Here is an 8,949-nt window from a genome sequence, read left to right as displayed (position 1 = left end):
ACATCTCATACAGGAGAGCTCTGGGTGGCATCTGGTGGGTGCCCCTGGATGGGATGAAACATCCAGAGGAAAGGAGAGGCAGCAATCTTTGCTATTCTGTCTTTGCTGTTGCCTAGGTGATACCTAGGCAAACAGGGTCTGGAGTGGACCCACAGCAAACTCCAGCAGACCTGCAGCAGAGGGACCTGACTATTAGAAGGAGAACTCAAACAAACAGAAAGCCATAGCATGAACATCAACAAAAAGGACATCCACACAGAACCCCATCTGAAGGTCACCAACATCAAAGACCAAAGGTAGATAAATCCACAAATATGGGGAGAAACCAGCGCAAAAAGGCTGAAAATTCCAAAAACCAGAATGCCTCTTCTCCTCCAAAGTATCACAACTCCTCACCAGCAAGGGAACAAAACTAGACAGAGAATGAGTTAGACGAATTCACAGAAGTAGGCTTCTGATGGGTAATAACAAACTCCTCTGAGCTAAGGAGCGTGTTCTAACCCAACGGAAGGAAGCTAAGAACCTTGAAAAAAGATTAAACAAATTGCTAACTAGAATAATAAGTTTAGAGAAAAACATATATGACCTGATGGAGCTGAAAAACTTCGTGAAGCATGAGAACTTCATGAAGCATACACAAGTATCAATAGCTGAATCGATCAAGCGGAAGAAAGGATATCAGAGATTAAAGATCAACTTAAAGAAATAAGGTGTGAAGACAAGATAAGAGAAAAAAGAATGAAAAGGAATGAACAAAGACTCCAAGAAATATAGGACCATGTGGAAAGACCAAACCTACATTTTATTGGTGTACCTGAAAGTGATGGGGAGAATGGAACCAAGTTGGAAAGCACTCTTCAGGATATTATCCAGGAGAACTTCCCCAACCTAGTAAGACAGGGAACATTCAAATTCAGGAAATACAGAAAACACAACAAAGATACTCCTCGAGAAGAGCAACCCCAAGACACATCATTGTAAGATTCACCAAGGTTGAAATGAAGGAAAAAATGTTAAGGGCAGCCAAAGAGAAAGGTTGGGTTACACACAAAGGGAAGCCCATCAGACTAACAGCAGAACCCTCTGTAGAAACCCTACAAGCCAGAAGAGAATGGGGCCAATATTCAACATTCTTAAAGAATTTTCAACCCAGAGTTTCATATCCAGCCAAACTAAGCTTCATAAGTTAAGGAGAAATAAAATCCTTTAGAGACAAGAAAATGTTAAGAGATTTTGTTACCACCAGGCCTGCCCTACAAGAGCTCCTGAAGGAAGCACTAAACATGGAAAGGAACTGGTAACAGCCCCTGCAGAAACATAGCAAATTGTGAAGATCATTGACACTATGAAGAAACTGCATCAGTTAACAGACAAAATAACCAGCCAGCATCATAATGTCAGGATGAAATTCACACATAACAATATTAACCTTAAACGTAAATGGGCTAAATGCCCCAATTAAAAGACACGGATGGGCAAATTGGATAAAGAGTCAAGACCCATTTGTGTATTGTATTAAAAAGACCCATCTCCCATGCAAAGACACACATAGGCTCAAAATAAAGGGATGCAGAAATATTTACCAAGCAAATGGAGAGAAAAAAAAAAAAAAAAAAAGAAGAAGAAGCAGGGATTGCAATCCTAGTCTCTGCTAAAACAGAATTTAAACCAATAAAGATTAAAAAAAAAAAAAAAAAGACAAAGAATGACATTACCTAACAGTAAAGGGATCAATGCAACAAGAGGGGCTAACTATCCTAAATATATATGCACCCAATACAGGAGCACTGAAATTCATAATGCAAGTTATTAGAGACCTATAAAGAGACTTAGACTCCCACACAATAATAGTGGGAGACTTTAACATCCAACTGGCAATATTAAATTAATGAGACAGAAAATTAACAAGGATATTCAAGAATTGAACTCAGCTCTGGACCAAGCAGTCCTAACAGACGTCTACAGAACACTCCACCCCAAATCAACAGAATATACATTCTTCTCAGAACCACACCTCATTCATTCTAAAATTGACATTATTGGAAGTAAAACACTCCTGAGCAAATGCAAAAGAACGGAAATCATAACAGCCTCTCAGACCACAGTGCAATCAAATTAGAACTCAGAATTAAGAAACTCACCCAAAACCACACAACTACATGAAAACTGAATAACCTGTATCTGCTCCATTATTTACTGGGTAAATAATGAAAATAAGGCAGAAATAAATAAGTTCTTTGAAACCAATGAGAACAAAGACACAACATACTAGAATCTCTGGGGCACAGCTAAAGCCGTGTTTAGAAGGAAATTTATATCACTAAATGCCCACAGGTAAAAGTAGAAAAGATCTAAAATTAGCACCCTAACATCACAATTAGAAGAACTAGAGAAGCAAGAGCAAACAAATTCAAAAGCTAGCAGAGAGACAAAAAATAACTAAGATCAGAGCTGAACTGAAGGAGACAGAGACATGAAAAATGCTTATAAAAATCAGTGAATCCAGGAACTGTTTTTTTTTTTAAAAAGATCAACAAAAATACATAGGCACTAGCCAGACTAATAAAGAAGAAAAGAGAAAAGAATCAAATAGACGCAATCAAAAATGATAAAGGGGATATTACCACTGACCCCACAGAAATAAAGATTACTATCAGAGAATACTATAAACACCTCTATGCAAATAAACTAGAAAATCTAGAAGAAATGGATAAATTCTGGAACACATACACCCTCCCAAGTCTAAACTAGGAAGAATTTGAATCCCTGAAAAGACCAATAACAAGTTCTGAAATTAAGGCAGTAATAGCCTACCAACCAAAAAAAAGTCCAGGATCAGGCGCATTCACAGCTGAATTCTACTAGAGGTACAAAGAGGAGCTGGTACCATTCCTCCTGAAACTATTCCAAACAATAGAAAAAGAGGGAATCCCCCCTAAATCATTTTTTGAGGCCAACATCATCTGGATAACAAAACCTGGCAGAGGCACAACAAAAAAAGAAAATTTCAGGTCAATATCCCTGATGAACATTGATGCAAAAATGCTCAATAAAATACTGGCAAATTGAATCTAGCAGCACATCAAAAAGCTTATCTACCACGATCAAGATGGCTTCATCCCTGGGATGCAAGGCTGGTGCAATATACGCAAATCAGTAAACGTAATCCATCTCATAAACAGAACCAATGACAAAAACCATATGCTTATCTCAATAGATGCAGAAAAGGCCTCCAACAAAATTAAACAGCCTTTCATGCTAAAAACTCTCAATAAACTAGGTACTGATGGAATGTATCTCAAAATAATAAGAGCTATTTATGACAAACCCACAGCCAATATCATACTGAATGGGCAAAAACTGGAAGCATTCCCTTTGAAAACACGCACAAGACAAGGATGCCCTCTCTCACTACTCCTATTATGCTTAGTATTGGAAGTTCTGGCCAGGGCAATCAGGCAAGAAAAAGAAATAAAACTATTCAAATAGGAAGAGAGGAAGTCAAATTGTCTCTTTTTGCAGATGATATGATTGTTTATTTAGAAAACCCCATCATCTCAGCCCAAAATCTCCTTAAGCTGATAAGCAACTTCAGCAAAGTCTCAGGATACAAAATCAATGTGCAAAAAATCACAAGCATTCCTATACACCAATAACAGATAAACAGAGCTCCACATCATGAGTGAACTCCCATTCACAATTGCTACAAAGAATAAAATACCTAGGAAGACAACTTACAAGGGATGTGAAGGACCTCTTCAAGAACTACAAACCACTGTTCAAGGAAATAAGAGAGGGCAGAAATAAATGGAAAAAACATTCTATGCTCATGGACAGGAAGAATCAATGCTATCCCCATCAAGCTACCATTGACTTTCTTCACAGAATTGGAAAACACTACTTTAAATTTCATATGGAAACAAAAAAGAGCTCACATAGCCAAGACAATCGTAAGAAAAAAGAACAAATCTAGGTGGCATCACACTGACTTCAAACTATACTACAAGGCTACAGTAACCAAAACAGCATGGTACTGGTACCAAAACAGATGTATAGACCAATGTAACAGAACAGAGGCCTCAGAAATAACACCACACATCTACAGCCATTTGATCTTTGACAAACCTGACAAAAACAAGAAATGGGAAAAGGATTCCCTATTTAATAAATGGTGTTGGGAAAACTGGCTAGCCATATGCAGAAAACTGAAACTGGACCCTTCCTTACATCTTATACAAAAATTAACTCGATATGGATTAAAGACTTAAACATAAGACATAAAACCATAACAACCCTAGAAGAAATCCTAGGCAATACCATTCAGGACATAGGGATGGGCAAAGACTTCATGACTAAAACACGAAAACCAGTGGCAACAAAAGCCAAAATTGACTAATGGGATCTAACTAAAGAACTTCTGCACAGCAAAAGATACTATCATCAGAGTGAACAGAATGGGAGAAAATTTTTGCAATCTATCCATGTGACAAGGGGCTAATATGCAGAATCTACAAAGAACTTAAATTGCCAAGAGAAAACCCCATCAAAAACTGGGCAAAGGATATGACCAGGCACTTCTCAAAAGAATACATTTATGGGCCAGGCATGGTGGCCAACACCTGTAATCCCAGCACTTTGGGAGGCTGAGGCAGGTGGATCATGAGGTCAGGAGTTCGAGACCAGCGTGGCCAATATGATGAAATCCCATCTCTACTAAAAATACCAAAATTAGCTGGGCGTGGTGGTGCGTGCCTGTAGTCCCAGCTGCTCTGGAGGCTGAGGCAGGAGAATTGTTTGAACTCAGGAGGCAGAGGCTGCAGTGAGCTGAGATCACACCACTGAGCTCCAGCCTGGGTTACAGAGCAAGACTCGGTCTCCAGGAAAAAAAAAAATATATATATATATATACACACACACACACACGTATATATACACACACACACGTACATATATATACATATATATACACATACATATATATATATATTTATGCAGCCAACAAACGTGAAAAAAAGGTCATCATCAATGGTCATTAGAAAAATGCAAATCAGGCTGGGCATGGTGGCTAAAGCCTGTAATCCCAGCACTTTGGGAGGCTGAGGCGGGTGGATCACAAGGTCAGGAGATCGAGACCATCCTGGCTAACATGGTGAAACCCCGTCTCTACTAAAAATATAAAAAACTAGCCGGGCGTGGTGGTGGGTGCCTGTAGTCCCAGCTACTCGGAGGCTGAGGCGAGAATAGTGTGAACCCGGGAGGCAGAGCTTGCCGTGAGCCGAGATCGTGCCACTGCACTCCAGCCTGGGCCACACAGCAAGACTCCGTCTCAAAAAAAAAAAAAAAAAAAAAAGAAAAATGCAAATCAAAACCACAATGAGATACCATCTCACACCAGTTAGAATGGTGATCATTAAAAAGTCAGGAAACAACAGATGCTGGAGAGGATGTGGAGAAATAGGAATGCTTTTACATTGTGGTGGGACTGTAAACTAGTTCAACCATTGTGGAAGACAGTGTGGTGATTCCTCAGGGATCTAGAATTAGAAATATCATTTGACCCAGCAATCCCATTACTGGGTATATAGCCAAAGGATTATAAATCATTCTACTATAAAGACACATGCATATGTATGTTTATTGTGGCAGTATTCACAATAGCAAAGACTTGGAACCAATCCAAATGTCCATTAATGATAGACTGGATAAAGAAAATATGGCACATATACACCATGGAATACTATGCAGCCATAAAAAAGGATGAGTTCATGTCCTTTGCAGGAACATGGACGAAGCTGGGAACCATCATTCTCAGCAAACTAACACAAGAACAGAAAGAACTGCCTGTTCTCACTCATAAGTGGGAGTTGAACAATGAGAACACATGGACACAGGGAGGGGAACATCACACGCTGGGGCCTGTCAGGGGGTGAGGGGCTAGGGGAGGGATAGCATTAGGAGAAATACCTAATGTAGATGATGAGTTGATGGGTGCAGCAAACCACCATGCATGCGTATACCTATGTAACAAACCTGTATGCTCTGCACATGTACCCCAGAACTTAAAGTACAATAATAATAATAGTAATAATAAAGAATCCAGTCATTATTTTAAAGAATTATTGTCATGGGTATGTAAAATTTGGGGGACATTATATTTTAGTGGCTTTTTAATGTGTAAAAGGAACCTATTATTCCTCCCTTGCACCTGTTTCTCCTAAAGTTATAACTCATTGTAAGGAAGGAATTTTTGTCATTGTACCTTGATTATCTTGGTCATATATATTTTAGAGACAGGATCTTGCCCTGTTACCCAAGCTGGAGTCCAGTGGTGTGATCAGAGTTCACTGCAGCCTTGAATTCCTGGGCTCAAGGATCCTCTCACCTCAGCTACCCCAGCCCCTAGGACTACAGGCATGTGCCACCATGCCCAGATAATATTAGTATTTATTTGTAGAGACAGGGTCTTGCTATGTTGCCCAGGCTGGTCTTAAACTCCTGGTGGTAAGCATTCCTCCCATCCCAGCCTCCCAAAATGTTGGGATTACAGGCATGAGCCACAGTGTCAGGCCCAGATATTAAATTATCATTGAAACATAACTCTAGTCTATTACTGACAATTTTCAAATAAAAGGAACTATTCAAAACATTTAAATTTTCTTTGTCCTTTTGCTCCTTTATACTATAAGAAGAATGCACTAGCATAAAGCTACTATTGGAGCATCCAAGGCTCAAGTTGATCTTCATTGTTATATCTTACTATGCTTTCTCAGTATTTTAAGGGTTTGAACCATACATCTTGGAAACGTGTTTTAATTATAAAATAGATGACCATAAAACAGAAAAGTTTATTTACAAACTGAAATTAAACTTCAAAACATTGAGCCTCTTTAGTGATTTAAACCCGTGTCATGCCAAATTGTCTTTTATATGAATCAATGTTTCCTATTTTTAGCTTGAAAAATGCTCTCTCCATTTAAGAAAGACACCAATAATGACATTTTAATTTTAGAGAAATTGGTCAACTTCTTCAAAGAACACATAAAAGTAGAACTTGTTTCACAGTAGTCACTTTTTTTAAAAAAAAAAAAGGAAATTGCATCAGCTTTAAATCCTCTGATTGCTTTTGAAAATGTTCCTGCAAATATGTACCTCCAAATATTTCATTTAATGGTTTCTTTGAATAAAATTTATCATATGTGTATGCAACAAACATTATGTTGTAATTAATCGCATTAGTCATGGAGTATTTGCTAAGTATATTATTAATTATAAGTTGACTATACCTTATACTAAGGACAGTGTTTTGCCTTTATGAACTTCAGAAAACATTCTCTAGCAAAATTATCAAAAAAGATTAGTTTAAAATGGGGTAGTACAATATTCCGTCAATTAAAAAGCTGAAATTCAGATTAGGAGCAATGAAATTTGAATTTTTCTGTAGTTTTGACTCCTCACTTTTTGTGTGACCATAGATGAGACACTAAAACACTTTAAACCTCATTTTCATCATAAAGATAACAGAATTATTTCCAAAATTGCTTTCAGCTGTTAAACCCCGTGATTCTGAAGAAGGGCTAAGAGAAATTCAGGGAACACCAGAAACGTATCTTAGTACCCCTGCCTAGATTCTTCCCCTCTCAGGAATGTTACCATATCAGTCATCACACACATCAGCTGTGTCTTAATGACATTTATAAAGTCTCTAAAAGAGACATTCCCACTTCCAGCTATTGTTTTCTCTCTCCTGTCATTCATAATCCCCCTTCTAGGTACATGTATACACCCTGCCTCACCTGCCATTCTCTCTTCAACCCAATCCAATCTGGCCTTTGCCACTTAAACTCTCCTTGTTACAATCACTAATGCCTTCCTATTACTAAAGTGAAGTTGCATTCTTCACTCCCAAATTAGAGCATTTCTCTTTCTCCTTTGCTAGCGTCTTCTCCTAAGTTTTAAATGTTGGAGTCTTCAGAGCTCTGTCTAATGTCCTGTATTTACTCAGTATGCACTCCTTGGTAGGTATCAGCAATTAACATAGCTTTTGTCTACATGCTTGTGACCCATAAATTTATATTTGCACCTAAATCTCTCTTCTGGAGTCCCAACTTATAATTGCTTACCTCAAGGATACAGGCTCCATTATTTTTTTGATGTTCCATCTGTGATATGTAGCTCCCCAGTTACGGTGGCTGGGGAAGAGTGGCTGGATTGTGCAGCAGCTTCTCACCATCTCTGACGGGAAGTAACGTGGTCAGAGCGAGTCCCAGTGCTCTGTGTAACTCCAATAGTGCTGGGAAGTATAGTTTCCCAGACACCCAGAAAGGAACCAGATAGTATTGGTGAGCACAAGTAGTATCTACCACAAAAATTATTGCATATGACTTCTTTCTCTCCCTTTTCCTGTAACCATCACTTCCTAAATGTTTCTTTAGTATGTCTAATTTTCTCTGTCTCTACCTGTGGCAGATGAGAGATGCACTGCCCAGATCTTCAGAAAGCCTTCAAGAAAGGGCTTTTTGCCTCAGCTGCTGAGAATGCTTTCAGCAGACAGCCTGCAGCTGTCTGCTTTTTTAAGGGTCTGCCTCAGCTGCATGGCCTCAGCTTGGGCACTAGCTAGCTGAAGTGCACAACCTTCTTGAGATGGCCTACACCCCACGATTTATTTGTGGCAGAGTATGACTGGTGCTTTCCAACTCTCCCCCCTCTGTCAAATCTTGTTTTCTTTCTTCAGGGAAGGCATTAGGGTGAGGAGAAATGAAAAAAAAACCCACATTTTAAATACAGATAAGATCAGGGCCCCTTTGCACATGTGTTAATGTTTAATACAGAGCCTGCATAACAAATTCTATTTAAGCATCTGTTTTTGGAAGAAACAACCTATGCAAGTTGATAACAAGAAGGGTCTGAGAAAGTGGCTGATAAGATAGGGTTTAGGAGCCAGACCACTTT

The sequence above is a fragment of the Macaca thibetana genome, chromosome 12 (genome assembly GCF_024542745.1).
Source record: "Macaca thibetana thibetana isolate TM-01 chromosome 12, ASM2454274v1, whole genome shotgun sequence".
Classification (NCBI taxonomy): domain Eukaryota; kingdom Metazoa; phylum Chordata; class Mammalia; order Primates; family Cercopithecidae; genus Macaca; species Macaca thibetana.
The sequence above is the reverse complement of the archived record's forward strand: the minus strand, read 5'-3'. Positions refer to the sequence as shown.